Here is a 17,385-nt window from a genome sequence, read left to right as displayed (position 1 = left end):
GGTAATCAGTCATGGACCTCTTGTTGGGAGGCAGCTTGTGTGGCAGTGGGTGCAGTGACATGGAGCTTTCCAGTAGCTGATCATTGTGCAGGTTCCCACAATATGAGATCTCTCATTTGTTTCTTATTGGAGGACCACAAGTCTGAACTGCACCCATAAACTGACAGAGGTTATCTTCTTGATAATGGGACCTCCACATATGGATGTTTGGATCTCTTTGCCACCGCCCAAAACAGGAACTGTACTCTGTTTTGTGCCATACATTTCCCCCTTACAGTTTCCCTTGGGGGTGACCTGGATCAGTGCAGGTCTCAAGGTGTTCTAGCCATAGTCCTGCATAAGGTGTCTGAGGACCAAACACAGCTGATCCTGGTCACCCCAGCCTGGGCAAGAAGGATCTGGTATGTTAATTATTGGTGCTTACCACTTAGCCCCACTCCCTGCTACAAGGATGGCTGCTTGTTTCGAGATTGATCATTGCCAACAGGAATTCAGCCTACTTGATTACATTAATCTGTTATATAGTGCCAATGCGTTGTGGACACGACTAATGTTGAGTCGCATGACCCACTGTGGCATGTAGCCTGCCTGATCTGAACGGACCAAAGATGTAATCACCTGTCATAGGCGATTTGCCAGAGCCTTAGCAGTTATCTTAACTTATCTGTTCAAAAGTGAAATTGGTCTATAGGAGGAGCATAGAACCTGCAAGTGGTCCTGTTTAGGGCTAAAAACAATTTCTGCCCTCTGAAGATCCGGAGGGAATGTTCCCCTTTCCAAAGAGTCACTTATTAGAGCGGCCAGTGGGTCCAATAATTTAGAAGCCAAATCCTTGAAGAATTCCACTGGGAAACAATTTGGCCTTGTGGTTTTCCTCGCTGCAGTTGCATTAGGGCTGCTCCTAGTATTGCAGCTGTGAGGACTTCCTCTAATATGTCCCTCTCCTTGATAACAATCGAAGCAGAAGGTCTACAAGGCAGTTTCTCAGATCAGCACTCAAGACACTGTCTGCCTTGGAGTACAATGCTAGGGAATACTCTGCAAAGTAGTGGGCTATGTTATCGTTGTAATGACAAGGCCATGAAAGGTGAGTTATTGGGTTGTGATGCTGCAGGTCCTGGCATAAATTAGTGTCTTATTCTCCCCCACTGATCCAGGTTTGAGCCACACTTTGCATGCTTCATCGAGGACTGTCTGTTGCAGGAGCTCTTTTTTGTGTAGTAAGTCACTGACCATGGCTGACAGTAGTGACTGTATGTATTGGGCTTCAAATAGCGAGATCCTGGAATCTTATCTAGAGACCTCCCTTTGCTTTCTGTGCTTGTGGCCAGATTGGAGGCTGATTGTCTTCTCAGATTGTGGCCTTGAAGCCATCACAAAGCGTGCCATCTGAACTCACTGAGCCTTTATTAATTGTGTAATACACCTCAATAGCATACGGTGTGTGTGATCTACTTTCCTTGTCAATGCACAGAGGTGCCACCTCCAGTCCCCCTGTGTGTTCAGTAGTAAATAGAGCTGCACTGGGAAGTGTGCTGAGAAGCTATGTGTGAGGATTTGTGTATTAACGTTCTGCTATGTTTCAGGTAGAAGGAAGTAATCTATGAGAGGAGGAGCCATGAGCCACCGAATATAGTGTAAAGCTTCTTTCTTGTAGATAAAGATGCGTCATATGCCTGTTAGTCCCAGGGCACCTATTAATTTGACCATTAGGTATAGGGAGTTGGCATGGGGTGTCACTCTTTATCTGTCACGCATATTATCTACTACCTACCCCCAAACAAATGCTGCAGTAGTAGGGTGATTGTAGGAAGTTGCCTCTGTATATACTATTTCAAAGTAAGAAATCTTGTAGGTAAGATAGTGGCAAAATTAGATACTTCTAATGCTCTATTTTGTGGTAGTGTGGTCGAGCAGTAGGCTTATCAGAGGGTAGTGTTAAGTATTGGTTGTACACACAGAGGCAAAAATGAGGAACACACACTCAAAGACTTATCCAGGCCAATAGGTTTTTATATAGAAAAATATATTTTCTTAGTTTATTTCAAGAACCACAGGTTCAAGATTTGAAGTAAACACATTCCCTGCAAGGTACTTCACACAGGTAAGTTAGGAACTTTGAATAAAAGCAATATCATATACAGTCTTTGTTAAAATGGCAATAAGCTATTTTAAAAGTGGACACACTGCAAAAATCAACAGTTCCTGGGGGAGGTAATTAAAAGTTAGTTTGTGAGGTAAGTAAGACACTTACAAGTCCTCAGTTCCATAGGCAGCCCACCGTTGGGGGTTCAAGGCAGCCCCAAAGTTACCACACCAGCAGCTCAGGGCCGGTCAGGTGCAGAGGTCAAAGAGGTGCCCATAACACATAGGTGCCTATGGAGAACAGGGGTGCTACGATTCCAGTCTGCCAGCAGGTAAGTACCCGCGTCCTCAGTGGGCAGACCCGGGGGGGTTTTGTAGAGCACGGGGGTGTGGGGGGGGGGGGCTGGGGGGAACGGGGACACAAGTAGGCACACAAAACACACTCTCAGCGGCACAGGGGCAGCCGGATGCAGTGTGCAAAGCAGGCATCTGGTTTCAGATTGAAAACAATGGAGGGACCCGGGGGTCACTCTAGCGATGCAGGCAGGCACCGGGGGGGCTTCTCGGGACAGCCACCACCTGGGCTAGCAGAGGGTCGCGAGGGGGATCACTCTGGCACTGAGGTTCGGTTCCTTCAGGTCCTGGGGGCTGTGGGTGCAGTGCTGGTTCCAGGCGTCGGGTCCTGCGGTCAGGGGGAGCCTCTGGATTTTCTCTGCAGGTGTCGCTGTGGGGGCTCAAGGGGGTCGTCTCTGGTTACTCACGGGCTCGCAGTCGCCGGGGAGTCCTCCCTGAGGTTTTGGTTTTCTGCAGGTCGAGGCAGGGGCGTTGGGTGCAGAGTGGGAATTCTCACGCTTCCGGCAGGAAACGTGAAGTCTTTGAAAGTTGCTTCTTTGTTGCAAAGAAGTTGCTGGTTCTGAGCAGGGCAGCTGCTCACAGGAGTTTCTTGGTCCTTTAGTCCAGGGCAGTCCTCTGGGGCTTCAGAGGTCGCTGGTCCCTGTCGGATGCGTCGCTGGTTGCAGGTTTTCGAAGTTAGAGACAGGCCAGTAGGGCTGGGGCCAAAGCAGTTGTCGTCGTCCGTATTCTCTGCAGGCTTGTAGGTCAGCAGTCCTTCTTGTTTCTTCAGGTTGCAGGAATCTGCTTTCCTGGGTTCAGGGTTGCCCCTAAATACTCAATTTAGGGGTGTGTTTAGGTCTGGGGGGCAGTAGCCAATAGCTACTGTCCTTGAGGGTGGGTACACCCTCCTTGTGCCTCCTCCCTGAGGGGAGCGGGGCACATCCCTATTCCTATTGGGGGAATCCTCCAAAATCAAGATGGATGATTTCTAAAGGCAGGGGTCACCTCAGCTCAGGACACCTTAGGGGTTGTCCTGACTGGTGGGTGACTCCTCCTTGTTTTTCTCATTATCTTCCCTGGACTTGCTGCCAAAAGTGGGAGCTGTGTCCAGGGGGCGGGCATCTCCACTCGCTGGAGTTCCCTGGGCCATTGTAACACGAATCCTGAGCCTTTGAGGCTCACAGCTAGGTGTTACAGTTGAAGTATGAAACCCCTCCACCCAGAGCAGGCTTTGTTTCTGGCCACAGAGGGCACAAAGGCCCTCACCCCATGGGGTCAGAAACTCGTCTCTCAGCAGCAGGCTGGCACAGACCAGTCAGTCCTGCACTGAAGGATTGGGTAAAATAAAGGGGGCATCTCTAAGATGCCCTCTGTGTGCATTTTTTTAATAAATCCAACACTGACATCAGTGTGGGTTTATTATTCTGAGAAGATTGATACCAAACTTCCCAGTGTTCAGTGTAGCCATTATGGAGCTGTGGAGTTCGTTTTTGACAAACTCCCAGACCATTTACTCAATATGGCCACACTGTACTTACAATGTCTAAGAATGGACTTAGACATTGTAGGGGCATATTGGTCATGCGGCTATGCCCTCACCTGTGGTATAGTGCACCCTGGCTTAGGGCTGTAAGGCCTGCTAGAGGGGTGACTTACCTATGCCACAGGCAGCATTTTGTGTGCATGGCACCCTGAGATGATGCCATGTCGACTTTGCCCTTTTATCCCAACCAGCACCTACAATCTGCAATGGCAGTGTGCATGTGTTAGGTGAGGGGACCCTAAGGGTTGCGCAACACATGCTGCAGCCTTTAGAGACCTTCCCTGGTCACAGGCCCCTTGGTACCACTGGTACCTTTACAAGGGACTTATCTGTGTGCCAGGGGTGTGCCAATTGTGGAAACAATGGTACATTTTTAGTGAAAGAACACTGATGCTGGGGCCTGGTTAGCAGGGTCCCAGCACACTTCTCAGTCAAGTCATCAGTCAAAAAAAGTGGGGAGTAACTACAACAGGGAGACATTTTTCTACAGTGATGGATTCCAGAAGACTGGTTATCAAAGGTGGTGGAGCAGATAGGGGATGTTCCTCTAACTGACTCGTGACTGACATATCTTTCAGCCCTGTCATGCCAGACCTCTCTAACCCTAAAGGATCATGTCCCTGATTAAGTATGGCCGTCCCTCTTTACCACCCCTTGTGAATCCCTAGTGAAACATTTGTTTGAATCCCTAGTGAGCCATCAATGGGAACGTATTGCCCATCAAATGGGTTTCTTGCAAAGCAGGACTTTATTATATGTATGTGAATAGAATTCCCCTTTTTATACCTTGTCCAAAAGACCATCTATCTGGCCAAGACTTGCAATCGGTACATTGTATTAATACAAAGGATGTGTGAGGCTTGGTCCTGCATTGAGTTGCGCAAAGCTCGGACAACTGACTAGGTATGAACAAAAATCTCCCTAACCCCAATTACCTTCCCAATACTTCTCAAATGTGAAAAATCTGTTGCTGAATAATAACAATAATTTGATCAGTTTTGATGGAACAACCTTATGTCGACACAACGCAGCAGTCCCCAAGAAAACAGAAAATTAACCCAAAATGATCCAAGAATCTCTAAAACCAATGTGAAACTAAGAGGGCGATGTGCCTTGATCTTGAAATGCCTAGCCCTTCCCATCACCATGTATGCTGTATCTAATCACAATAGTGATCATTCACCTAACATCAACTATTACAATTTTCCTCTCTAAGCCAACAGTAAGGTTAATGTAAACCCTTTCCAGTGGCTGCGGGGAAGTTCATGTCATCGGCAATGGTCAATATAAATGTCTGAATTGCCTCCACACACTGTTCACCCAGTTCTTCCATCAGTGAGTTTGCTTTGGAGGAGTGGGAGGGTAGCTGATCCACGATTGGTAGAGTGTCTCCAAAATATGTTGTTACAGTGCTCATGCTGTTTCCTGGTTAGCAAGAAATATACTTGCCTCCTAGAGGCCTCCAAGTGGTAACAGATTGTTTGGGCGGAGAGTGCAGCACTCCTCACCCACTATCCGACTGCCTCTGGGGTTTTGAAAATAGTGTCCTATTTGGTGTATTAATATATTTTTTCTAATCAATTTTTTATTGATTTGTACGCATAAAAGGTCGCAAAAAAGGGGCACGGTTCATTAACACGATGATACATTCAGTTATAGACTCTCGGACAAGTAAGATCAGCCAGTACACAAGCCCGTTTACATATTCATGGGTGAGTGGTGCCCAACCATACATCCCAAATATTATGGTATTTACCCGCACACCCCCTTGCCTGGTGAACGGATCATTCCATTTGAACACACCAATCCATCCCCATTCTCCACTGTTCTAGTGAGGGGGAGTCCCAGACACCCAACATCCAGCTATGTCCCTTTTGGCAATGAGCAGAGCCGTGCCCACCAGTGTGCGAGTCGCCCGGGTACCCCCCACATCTTCCATCACCTCCAGTAGGGCTACATTGGAGGAGGCCATCAGGTCGATGTTCAACAAAGTTGACAGTTCACCTAGTACACCTGTCCAATACCGTTGGATCTTGGGGCATGACTGCACCATATGGAAGAAGTCCGCTGGTGAATGAAAGCATCTGCCACACCGAGAGTCTGTTTTGAGTCCGGCACGAAACAGTCGGGCTGGCGTCAGATAAGCACAATGCAAAAAATACACCTGGACCATTCGTAGCCTCACAGATATTGCAAGAGTGCGTTGTGCCATCAATGCATCTCGCCATTGCTCTTCCAGGGGGCCGATCCAGGCCTCCCAGCGGGCCCGCAAGGACAGAAGGGGTGGAGAGGCGTTCACCACCAGGGAGCGGTAGATCTGCGACCCCCCTCTCCCAGAGCCCCCGTCATTGCCTCCATAGGACTGAAGTCGGAGATCTGGGTGCCATTGCGAATGTGGGCATGTAGTACATGTCTGAGCTGTAAGAATTTGTGGAATTGTGTCTGATTCAGGTTATATGGCTCCTGGAGTCGCTGGGAGGACATCATGTGTGCACCCTCCCAGACATCTCCCACTACTGTGATGCCTATGTCGTCCCACCACTTTAAAGCCCTCGAGAGTAGCGACCTCATACATCCATGCTCCCTGCCATAGTGGGGTGTGCTGGGTGACCCTACCCCACCCGGGGGATCCGGATGGGGAGATTCTGGAGGATATACATAAAATGGGGTAGGATCAGCATTTTATACAGTGCTATGCGTCCCATAACGTTAAGCGGCAGAGTCTGCCACTTTCCCAGGTCCGCTTTCATTCTTGGCGAGAGCGGGTTGAAACTGAGGGTCCAGGTCATTTTGGGATCAAGTGCGATTTTTATGCCGCGGTATATGAAGCTTAATCACCAGATAGGAATGGTCGTCTACCAGTCAACCAATGCTTGGGATTCAGAAAACGGAACCAGCAGAGACTTCTTAGCATTCATTTTGAGGCCAAATGCCTCACCAAAGATATGTAGCAATTGAAGACACCAAGGTCCACCTATCTCCGGGTGCGAGTAAAGCAGTATGTCATCTAGATATAATGTGATACTGCCCTCTCCTCCCACCACCATCCCTCCATGAAGGCATCCTGGCGAATCATCTGTGCGAGAGGCTCTATGGCAAGGGCGAAGAGGAGGGGGGGACAGGGGGCACCAATGTCTAGTACCCCTTTCAATATGTAAGACCTCTGACAGCCTCCCGTTCACGAGGACACAGGCAGATGGCGCTTGGTATAGTAAGTGAACCATGCACTGAAAAGGGCACCCCAGGCCCGCCTTCCAGAGAACTAGATCCAGGTAACTCCTGGTATATTATTTTAAGTTTGGAGGGGTGGAGAAGCATTTATGGTAATCGTACAGCTTTGTGTCTTGGGAATAAACAAACTTAAGGATTTATTTCTGTTTTATCAAAAAATGGCCAGTCATTGGATGTGCTGTAGCCCCTGGAGGCGGTCGCTGTGTCAAAGCCGTTTTGATAATAAAGCATGATGAGTCAAGTCTTTGGGTGTCAAGGAACAGAGCTAAGTGTCTAGAGGCTTCTTCATGGAGGAGCCTTCATAGCTCTCCAGAAAACCAATGAATTGCAAGTTATTCCTGTGGGTTCTGACTTCAGCATCCTCCTCTTGTGCTTCTAGATTCCTGCATGACATCGCCAGAATAGAGACTTTGGCCTTCAGTGTCTTGACGGTATCCTCCAGTCCCAATCCCTGACGTTCTATTTCCATGATTCTTTCTACTGCCTGACGTAGGTCTTGCCTTAAAAACATGACATCCGTGCTCACAGTGTGAAGTTTAGCCTCCAGGACCTCGTTGGAGGAAGTGTTTGCTTGAAGGACGGCAGCAGTGTTTATTCTGAGGTGTCCAAGCAGTTCAGGACTTTGTGTATCACCCAGGAGTGGGCACCTCACAGGGATAAGCCAGGAGGGGTTCCACAGCTGTATGCGTACAGCGCCTTGAGACCCTAATGGGTGAGTAGTGCGCTATACAAGTATGAAGTTTACCTGCTGCCGGTGCCATGTGGGAGTAGGCTTGGCTGCCGGATTTGGCCTACTTACTGAGAGTACACTGTTTTGGTTCAAGGGAGGGTTTGTCTCTAGCTGTAGGGTGAAGTGTCCTTAGAGACAGATCTGGTCTACTCATGGATAGGCCTGCCAGACCTCAGAATCTCTTCTTGCCCCTGAGGCACCACAAGCAGTCAGTGGAGTCAAGTTTAATCACCACAGAATAGGGTCCTGTCATCTTACAGCCCATGAGGCACCCTGGCCCAGCCCCAGTGGATCCAGTGCCGTGGCATTGCATCACAAGTAATGGTTGTAGATGGTTCATGGGATAATGAGGCACCATTCAAATGGCTATCAATTTGGGGGCACTTGCTACCTAAAGAGAATAGTTAAGATCAGGTAGCTCTTCGGACCTCAGAAGGCTATGGTAGCTGTCTGGCCAGCTCGATCGGGCAAGCGTGTCAGACCAGAAGAACCCCCATTGAACTTTCCGATAGCAGAGGAGCAGCTGCCACCCAACAACCATCCTACCCCTTGGGTTCTATAGAGTCTCTACCATCAACAGCTTCCTCCCAAGGAGTGACAACATATAAGCCAGCCACCTCCATGGCCCCACAAAATAGAGGGCCTTCACAAAACCACCCAGAAGGCAGGTAAGGGATCTGTGGGAACATGTACCCATCAACGTAAAAAGTTATTGTAGGAAGTTGGCTCTGTATGTGCTATTTCAAAGTAAGGAATAGCATGCACAGAGTCCCAGGGTTCCCCTTAGAGGTAAGATAGTGGCAAAAAGAGATAATACTAATGCTCTATTTTGTGGTAGTGTGGTCGAGCAGTAGGCTTATCAAAGAAGTAGTGTTAAGCATTTGTTGTACATACACACAGGCAATAAATGAGGAACACACACTCAGAGACAAATCCAGCCAATAGGTTTTGTTATAGAAAAATATATTTTCTTAGTTTATTTTAAGAACCACAGGTTCAAATTCTACATGTAATATCTCATTTGAAAGGTATTGCAGGTAAGTACGTTAGGAACTTTGAATCATTACATTAGCATGTATACTTTTTACATAAAACACAATAAGCTGTTTTAAAAGTGGACACTTAGTGCAATTTTCACAGTTCCTGTGGAGTCAGGGCTTGAGAGGCCCTGTCCTCCCTAGATAGGACTGGTGGGGGGGAATCACCCTCCAAGTCACTATACTCATCCTCTGTGTTGCCATCCTCAGAGGGGTTGGCCTTTTCAAACTCTGCCAACAGCTCCTGGAGCTGTAGTTTGGAAGGTCTGGGGCCCATTGTTATTTTCTTTATTTTACAGAGTGACCTTAGCTCCCTCATCTTAAGATGGAGGTAAGGTGTGGTGTCGAGTTCCACCACATTCACATCTGTACTAGACATTATGCTTCTAAAAGTTGGAATACTTTTTAAGAATCTTAATCTAGTTCTAGGTTCTAATTCAAACTTTTACCAAACTTTTAAACTCTAAAAGCAATGCTAACAGGGACTAACACAAGGCCCTAGCAGGACTTTAAAGAATTTAGAAAAATTTCAAATTGCAAAAATCAAGTTCTAATGACAATTTTTGGAATTTGTCGTGTGATCAGGTATTGGCTGAGTAGTCCAGCAAATGCAAAGTCTTGTACCCCACCGCTGATCCACCAATGTAGGAAGTTGGCTCTGTATGTGCTATTTCAAAGTAAGGAATAGCATGCACAGAGTCCAAGGGTTCCCCTTAGAGGTAAGATAGTGGCAAAAAGAGATAATACTAATGCTCTATTTTGTGGTAGTGTGGTCGAGCAGTAGGCTTATCAAAGGAGTAGTGTTAAGCATTTGTTGTACATACACACAGGCAATAAATGAGGAACACACACTCAGAGACAAATCCAGCCAATAGGTTTTGTTATAGAAAAATATATTTTCTTAGTTTATTTTAAGAACCACAGGTTCAAATTCTACATGTAATATCTCATTTGAAAGGTATTGCAGGTAAGTACGTTAGGAACTTTGAATCATTACATTAGCATGTATACTTTTTACATAAAACACAATAAGCTGTTTTAAAAGTGGACACAGTGCAATTTTCACAGTTCCTGGGGGAGGTAAGTTTTTGTTAGGTTTGTCAGGTAAGTAAATCACTTACAAGTGTCAGGTTTGGGTCCAAGGTAGCCCACCGTTGGGGGTTCAGAGCAACCCCAAAGTTACCACACCAGCAGCTCAGGGCCGGTCAGGTGCAGAGGTCAAAGAGGTGCCCAAAACGCATAGGCTTCAATGGAGAGAAGGGGGTGCCCCGGTTCCGGTCTGCCAGCAGGTAAGTACCCGCGTCTTCGGAGGGCAGAGCAGGGGGGTTTTGTAGGGCACCGGGGGGGACACAAGTCCACACAAAAAGTACACCCTCAGCAGCGCGGGGGCAGCCGGGTGCAGTGTGCAAACACGCGTCGGGTTTGTAATGGTTTTCAATGAGAGATCAAGGGATCTCTTCAGCGTTGCAGGCAGGCAAGGGGGGGGCTCCTCTGGGTAGCCACCACCTGGGCAAGGGAGAGGGCCTCCTGGGGGTCACTCCTGCACAGGAGTTCCGTTTCTTTAGGTGCTTGGGGCTGCGGGTGCAGAGTCTTTTCCAGCCGTCGGGAAATGGAGTTCAGGTAGTCGCGGTCAGGGTGAGCCTCGGGATTCCCTCTGCAGGCGTCGCTGTGGGGGCTCAGGGGGGACAACTTTGGTTACTCACAGTCGTAGAGTCGCCGGAGGGTCCTCCCTGAAGCGTTGTTTCTCCACCAGTCGAGTCGGGGTCGCCGGGTGCAGTGTTGCAAGTCTCACGCTTCTTGCAGGGAGTTGCAGGGGTCTTTAAATCTGCTACTTGAAACAAAGTTGCAGTTCTTTTGGAGCAGGGCCGCTGTCCTCGGGAGTTTCTTGTCTTTCTCGAAGCAGGGCAGTCCTCAGAGGATTCAGAGGTCGCTGGTCCCTTGGAAAGCGTTGCTGGAGTAGGTTTCTTTGGGAGGCAGGAGACAGGCCGGTGAGTCTGGAGCCAAAGCAGTTGGTGTCTTCTGTTCTTCCTCTGCAGGGGTTTTTCAGCTCAGCAGTCCTCTTCTTCTTGTAGTTTCAGGAATCTAAAGTTTTAGGTTCAGGGGAGCCCTTAAATACTAAATTTAAGGGCGTGTTTAGGTCTGGGGGGTTAGTAGCCAATGGCTACTAGCCCTGAGGGTGGGTACACCCTCTTTGTGCCTCCTCCCAAGGGGAGGGGGTCACACCCCTAATCCTATTGGGGGAATCCTCCATCTGCAAGATGGAGGATTTCTAAAAGTTAGTCACCTCAGCTCAGGACACCTTAGGGGCTGTCCTGACTGGCCAGTGACTCCTCCTTGTTGTTTTCTTTGTTTCCTCCGACCTTGCCGCCAAAAGTGGGGGCCGTGGCCGGAGGGGGCGGGCAACTCCACTAGCTGGAGTGTCCTGCGGTGCTGTGACAAAGGGGTGAGCCTTTGAGGCTCACCGCCAGGTGTTACAGCTCCTGCCTGGGGGAGGTGTTAGCATCTCCACCCAGTGCAGGCTTGGTTACTGGCCTCAGAGTGACAAAGGCACTCTCCCCATGGGGCCAGCAACATGTCTCTAGTGTGGCAGGCTGCTGGAACCAGTCAGCCTACACAGATAGTCGGTTAAGGTTTCAGGGGGCACCTCTAAGGTGCCCTCTGGGGTGTAGTTTACAATAAAATGTACACTGGCATCAGTGTGCATTTATTGTGCTGAGAAGTTTGATACCAAACTTCCCAGTTTTCAGTGTAGCCATTCTGGTGCTGTGGAGTTCGTTTAAAACAGACTCCCAGACCATATACTCTTATGGCTACCCTGCACTTACAATGTCTAAGGTATTGCTTTGACACTGTAGGGGCACAGTGCTCATGCACTGGTGCCCTCACCTATGGTATAGTGCACCCTGCCTTAGGGCTGTAAGGCCTACTAGAGGGGTGACTTATCTATACCTGCATAGGCAGTGAGAGGCTGGCATGGCACCCTGAGGGGAATGCCATGTCGACTTACTCGTTTTGTTCTCACCAGCACACACAAGCTGGAAAGCAGTGTGTCTGTGCTGAGTGAGGGGTCTCCAGGGTGGCATAAGACATGCAGCCCTTAGAGACCTTCCTTGGCATCAGGGCCCTTGGTACCAGGGGTACCACTTACAAGGGACTTATCTGGATGCCAGGGTGTGCCAATTGTGGAATCAAAAGTACAGGTTAGGGAAAGAACACTGGTGCTGGGGCCTGGTTAGCAGGCCTCAGCACACTTTCAATTCAAAACATAGCATCAGCAAAGGCAAAAAGTCAGGGGGTAACCATGCCAAGGAGGCATTTCCTTACACAACCCCCCCCACCCCCCAAACGAAAGAGGATGAGACTAACCTTTCCCAAGAGAGTCTTCATTTTCTAAGTGGAAGAACCTGGAAAGGCCATCTGCATTGGCATGGGCAGTCCCAGGTCTGTGTTCCACTATAAAGTCCATTCCCTGTAGGGAGATGGACCACCTCAACAGTTTTGGATTTTCACCTTTCATTTGCATCAGCCATCTGAGAGGTCTGTGGTCAGTTTGAACCAGAAAGTGAGTACCAAAAAGGTATGGTCTCAGCTTCTTCAGGGACCAAACCACAGCAAAGGCCTCCCTCTCAATGGCACTCCAACGCTGCTCCCTGGGGAGTAACCTCCTGCTAATGAAAGCAACAGGCTGGTCAAGGCCATCATCATTTGTTTGGGACAAAACTGCCCCTATCCCTTGTTCAGAGGCATCTGTCTGCACAATGAACTGCTTGGAGTAATCTGGAGCTTTTAGAACTGGTGCTGTGCACATAGCTTGTTTCAGGGTGTCAAAGGCCTGTTGGCATTCTACAGTCCAGTTTACTTTCTTGGGCATTTTCTTGGAGGTGAGTTCTGTGATGGCTGTCACAATGGATCCATATCCCTTCACAAACCTCCTGTAGTACCCAGTCAAGCCAAGGAATGCCCTGACTTGAGTCTGGGTTTTTGGAGCTGCCCAGTCCAGAATAGTCTGGATCTTAGGCTGGAGTGGCTGAACTTGGCCTCCACCTACAAGGTGTCCCAAGTAAACCACAGTTCCCTGCCCTATCTGGCATTTGGATGCCTTGATAGAGAGGCCTGCAGATTGCAGAGCCTTCAAAACCTTCTTAAGGTGGACCAGGTGATCCTGCCAGTTGGAGCTAAAGACAGCAATATCGTCAAGATAAGCTGCACTGAAGGACTCCAAGCCAGCAAGGACTTGATTCACCAACCTTTGGAAGGTGGCAGGGGCATTCTTTAAACCAAAGGGCATAACAGTGAACTGATAATGCCCATCAGGTGTGGAGAATGCTGTCTTTTCTTTTGCTCCAGGGGCCATTTTGATTTGCCAGTACCCTGCTGTTAAGTCAAAGGTACTTAAGAATTTGGCAGCCCCTAATTTATCAATCAGCTCATCAGCTCTAGGAATGGGATGGGCATCTGTCTTGGTGACAGAGTTAAGTCCTCTGTAGTCCACACAAAACCTCATCTCTCTCTTGCCTTCTTTGGTGTGAGGTTTGGGGACTAAGACCACTGGGCTAGCCCAGGGGCTGTCAGAGTACTCAATTACTCCCAAATCCAGCATCTTGTGGACTTCCACCTTGATGCTTTCCTTAACTTGATCAGACTGTCTGAAGATTTTGTTTTTGACAGGCATGCTGTCTCCTGTGTCCACATCATGGGTACACAGGTGTGTCTGACCAGGGGTTAGGGAAAAGAGCTCAGCAAACTGTTGTAGGACCTTCCTACAGTCAGCTTGCTGTTGGCCAGAGAGGGTGTCTGAATAGATCACTCCATCCACTGAGCCATCTTTAGGGTCTGATGAGAGGAGATCAGGGAGAGGCTCACTCTCAGCTTCCTGGTCCTCATCTGTTACCATCAACAGATTTACATCAGCCCTGTCATGGAAGAGTTTTAGGCGGTTTACATGGATCACCCTCTTGGGGCTCCTGCTTGTGCCTAGGTCCACCAGGTAGGTGACCTGACTCTTCTTTTCCAGGATTGGGTAAGGGCCACTCCATCTGTCCTGAAGTGCCCTGGGAGCCACAGGCTCCAAAACCCATACTTTCTGCCCTGGTTGAAATTCAACCAGTGCAGCCTTTTGGTCATACCAACACTTCTGGAGCTGTTGGCGGGCCTCAAGGTTTTTGCTTGCCTTTTCCATGTGCTCTGCCATCCTTGAGCGAAGGCCAAGTACATAGTCCACTATGTCTTGTTTAGGCTCATGAAGAGGTCTCTCCCAGCCTTCTTTAACAAGAGCAAGTGGTCCCCTTACAGGGTGGCCAAACAGAAGTTCAAAGGGTGAGAATCCTACTCCCTTCTGAGGCACCTCCCTGTAAGCGAAAAGCAGACATGGCAGGAGGACATCCCATCTCCTTTTGAGTTTTTCTGGGAGCCCCATGATCATGCCCTTTAATGTCTTGTTGAATCTCTCAACAAGGCCATTAGTTTGTGGATGATAGGGTGTAGTGAATTTATAAGTCACTCCACACTCATTCCACATGTGTTTCAGGTATGCTGACATGAAGTTGGTACCTCTGTCAGACACCACCTCCTTAGGGAAGCCCACTCTGGTAAAGATACCAATGAGGGCCTTGGCTACTGCAGGGGCAGTAGTCGACCTAAGGGGAATAGCTTCAGGATACCTAGTAGCATGATCCACTACTACTAGGATGTACATATTTCCTGAGGCTGTGGGAGGTTCTAGTGGACCAACTATGTCCACACCCACTCTTTCAAAGGGGACCCCCACCACTGGAAGTGGAATGAGGGGGGCCTTTGGATGCCCACCTGTCTTACCACTGGCTTGACAGGTGGGGCAGGAGAGGCAAAACTCCTTAACCTTCTGGGACATATTGGGCCAGTAGAAGTGGTTGACTAACCTCTCCCACGTCTTGGTTTGTCCCAAATGCCCAGCAAGGGGAATATCATGGGCTAAGGTCAGAATGAACTCTCTGAAACCCTGAGGCACTACCACTCTCCTAGTGGCACCAGGTTTGGGATCTCTTGCCTCAGTGTACAGGAGTCCATCTTCCCAATAGACCCTATGTGTTCCATTTTTCTTGCCTTTGGACTCTTCAGCAGCTTGCTGCCTAAGGCCTTCAAGAGAGGGACAGGTTTCTTGTCCCTTACACAGCTCTTCCCTTGAGGGTCCCCCTGGGCCTAAGAGCTCAACCTGATAAGGTTCCAGCTCCATAGGCTCAGTTCCCTCAGAGGGCAGAACTTCTTCCTGAGAAGAGAGGTTCTCTTTTTCTTGCTGTGTTGCAGCTGGTTTCCTAGCTGACTTTCCTTTTCTCTTGGTAGGCTGGGCCTTTCTTCCAGACTCCAGCTCTACTTTTTCACCCTGTGCCTTGCACTGTGCCCTTGTCTTGACACACACCAGTTCAGGGATACCCAGCATGGCTGCATGGGTTTTCAGTTCTACCTCAGCCCATGCTGAGGACTCCAGGTCATTTCCAAGCAAACAGTCTACTGGGATATTTGAGGAGACCACCACCTGTTTCAGGCCATTGACCCCTCCCCACTCTAAAGTTACCATAGCCATGGGATGTACTTTAGTCTGATTGTCAGCGTTGGTGACTGGATAAGTTTGTCCAGCCAGGTATTGGCCAGGGGAAACCAGTTTCTCTGTCACCATAGTGACACTGGCACCTGTATCCCTCAGGCCCTCTACACTTGTCCCATTAATTAAGAGCTGCTGCCTGTATTTTTGCATGTTAGGGGGCCAGGCAGCCAGTGTGGCTAAATCCACCCCACCCTCAGAGACTAATGTAGCTTCAGTGTGACACCTGATTTGCTCTGGGCACACTGTTGATCCCACTTGGAGACTGGCCATTCCAGTTTTAGCTGGATGGGAGTTAGAAGGGGTATCTTTCTTGGGACAGGCCTTGTCTCCAGTTTGGTGTCCAGACTGACTACAGCTACGACACCAGGCCTTTTTGGGATCAAAGTTTTGACCCTTGTACCCAGAATTGTTTTGTGAAGAGGTTCTGGGCCCACCCTCCTGTGCAGGTTTTTGGGGGCCTGTAGAAGACTCTTTACTATTTTTGTTTTTGGCTGTCTCACCACCCTTCCCCTGGGGAGGTTTTGTGACCCCTTTCTTTTGGTCACCCCCTGTGGAAGTTTTGAACACCCTAGTCTTGACCCAATGGTCCGCCTTCTTTCCCAATTCTTGGGGAGAAATTGGTCCTAGGTCTACCAGATGCTGATGCAGTTTATCATTGAAACAATTACTTAATAGGTGTTCTTTCACAATTAAATTGTACAGCCCATCATAATTACTTACACCACTGCCTTGAATCCAACCATCTAGTGTTTTTACTGAGTAGTCTACAAAGTCAACCCAGGTCTGGCTCGAGGATTTTTGAGCCCCCCTGAATCTAATCCTATACTCCTCAGTGGAGAATCCAAAGCCCTCAATCAGGGTACCCTTCATGAGGTCATAAGATTCTGCATCTTTTCCAGAGAGTGTGAGGAGTCTATCCCTACACTTTCCTGTGAACATTTCCCAAAGGAGAGCACCCCAGTGAGATTTGTTCACTTTTCTGGTTACACAAGCCCTCTCAAAAGCTGTGAACCATTTGGTGATGTCATCACCATCTTCATATTTAGTTACAATCCCTTTAGGGATTTTCAACATGTCAGGAGAATCTCTGACCCTATTTATGTTGCTGCCACCATTGATGGGCCCTAGGCCCATCTCTTGTCTTTCCCTTTCTATGGCTAGGATCTGTCTTTCCAAAGCCAATCTTTTGGCCATCCTGGCTAACTGGATGTCCTCTTCACTGGAGTTATCCTCCGTGATTTCAGAGAGGTTGGTCCCTCCTGTGAGGGAACCAGCATCTCTGACTATGATTTGTGGAGTCAGGGCTTGAGAGGCCCTGTCCTCCCTAGATAGGACTGGTGGGGGGGAATCACCCTCCAAGTCACTATACTCATCCTCTGTGTTGCCATCCTCAGAGGGGTTGGCCTTTTCAAACTCTGCCAACAGCTCCTGGAGCTGTAGTTTGGAAGGTCTGGGGCCCATTGTTATTTTCTTTATTTTACAGAGTGACCTTAGCTCCCTCATCTTAAGATGGAGGTAAGGTGTGGTGTCGAGTTCCACCACATTCACATCTGTACTAGACATTATGCTTCTAAAAGTTGGAATACTTTTTAAGAATCTTAATCTAGTTCTAGGTTCTAATTCAAACTTTTACCAAACTTTTAAACTCTAAAAGCAATGCTAACAGGGACTAACACAAGGCCCTAGCAGGACTTTAAAGAATTTAGAAAAATTTCAAATTGCAAAAATCAAGTTCTAATGACAATTTTTTGAATTTGTCGTGTGATCAGGTATTGGCTGAGTATTCCAGCAAATGCAAAGTCTTGTACCCCACCGCTGATCCACCAATGTAGGAAGTTGGCTCTGT

At 48.4% G+C, this 17,385-nt stretch overlaps 1 protein-coding gene across 1 annotated transcript in view; it reads left to right on the top strand.

Moving 5' to 3' along the window:
* Positions 1-17,385, top strand: part of ARHGAP35 (Rho GTPase activating protein 35) — a 425,684-nt gene that overhangs the window by 366,888 nt on the left and 41,411 nt on the right. The window lies entirely within an intron of this gene.

The sequence above is a fragment of the Pleurodeles waltl genome, chromosome 9 (assembly GCF_031143425.1).
Source record: "Pleurodeles waltl isolate 20211129_DDA chromosome 9, aPleWal1.hap1.20221129, whole genome shotgun sequence".
NCBI classification, from domain to species: domain Eukaryota; kingdom Metazoa; phylum Chordata; class Amphibia; order Caudata; family Salamandridae; genus Pleurodeles; species Pleurodeles waltl.
This window is presented reverse-complemented; position numbering and strand designations above follow the sequence as displayed.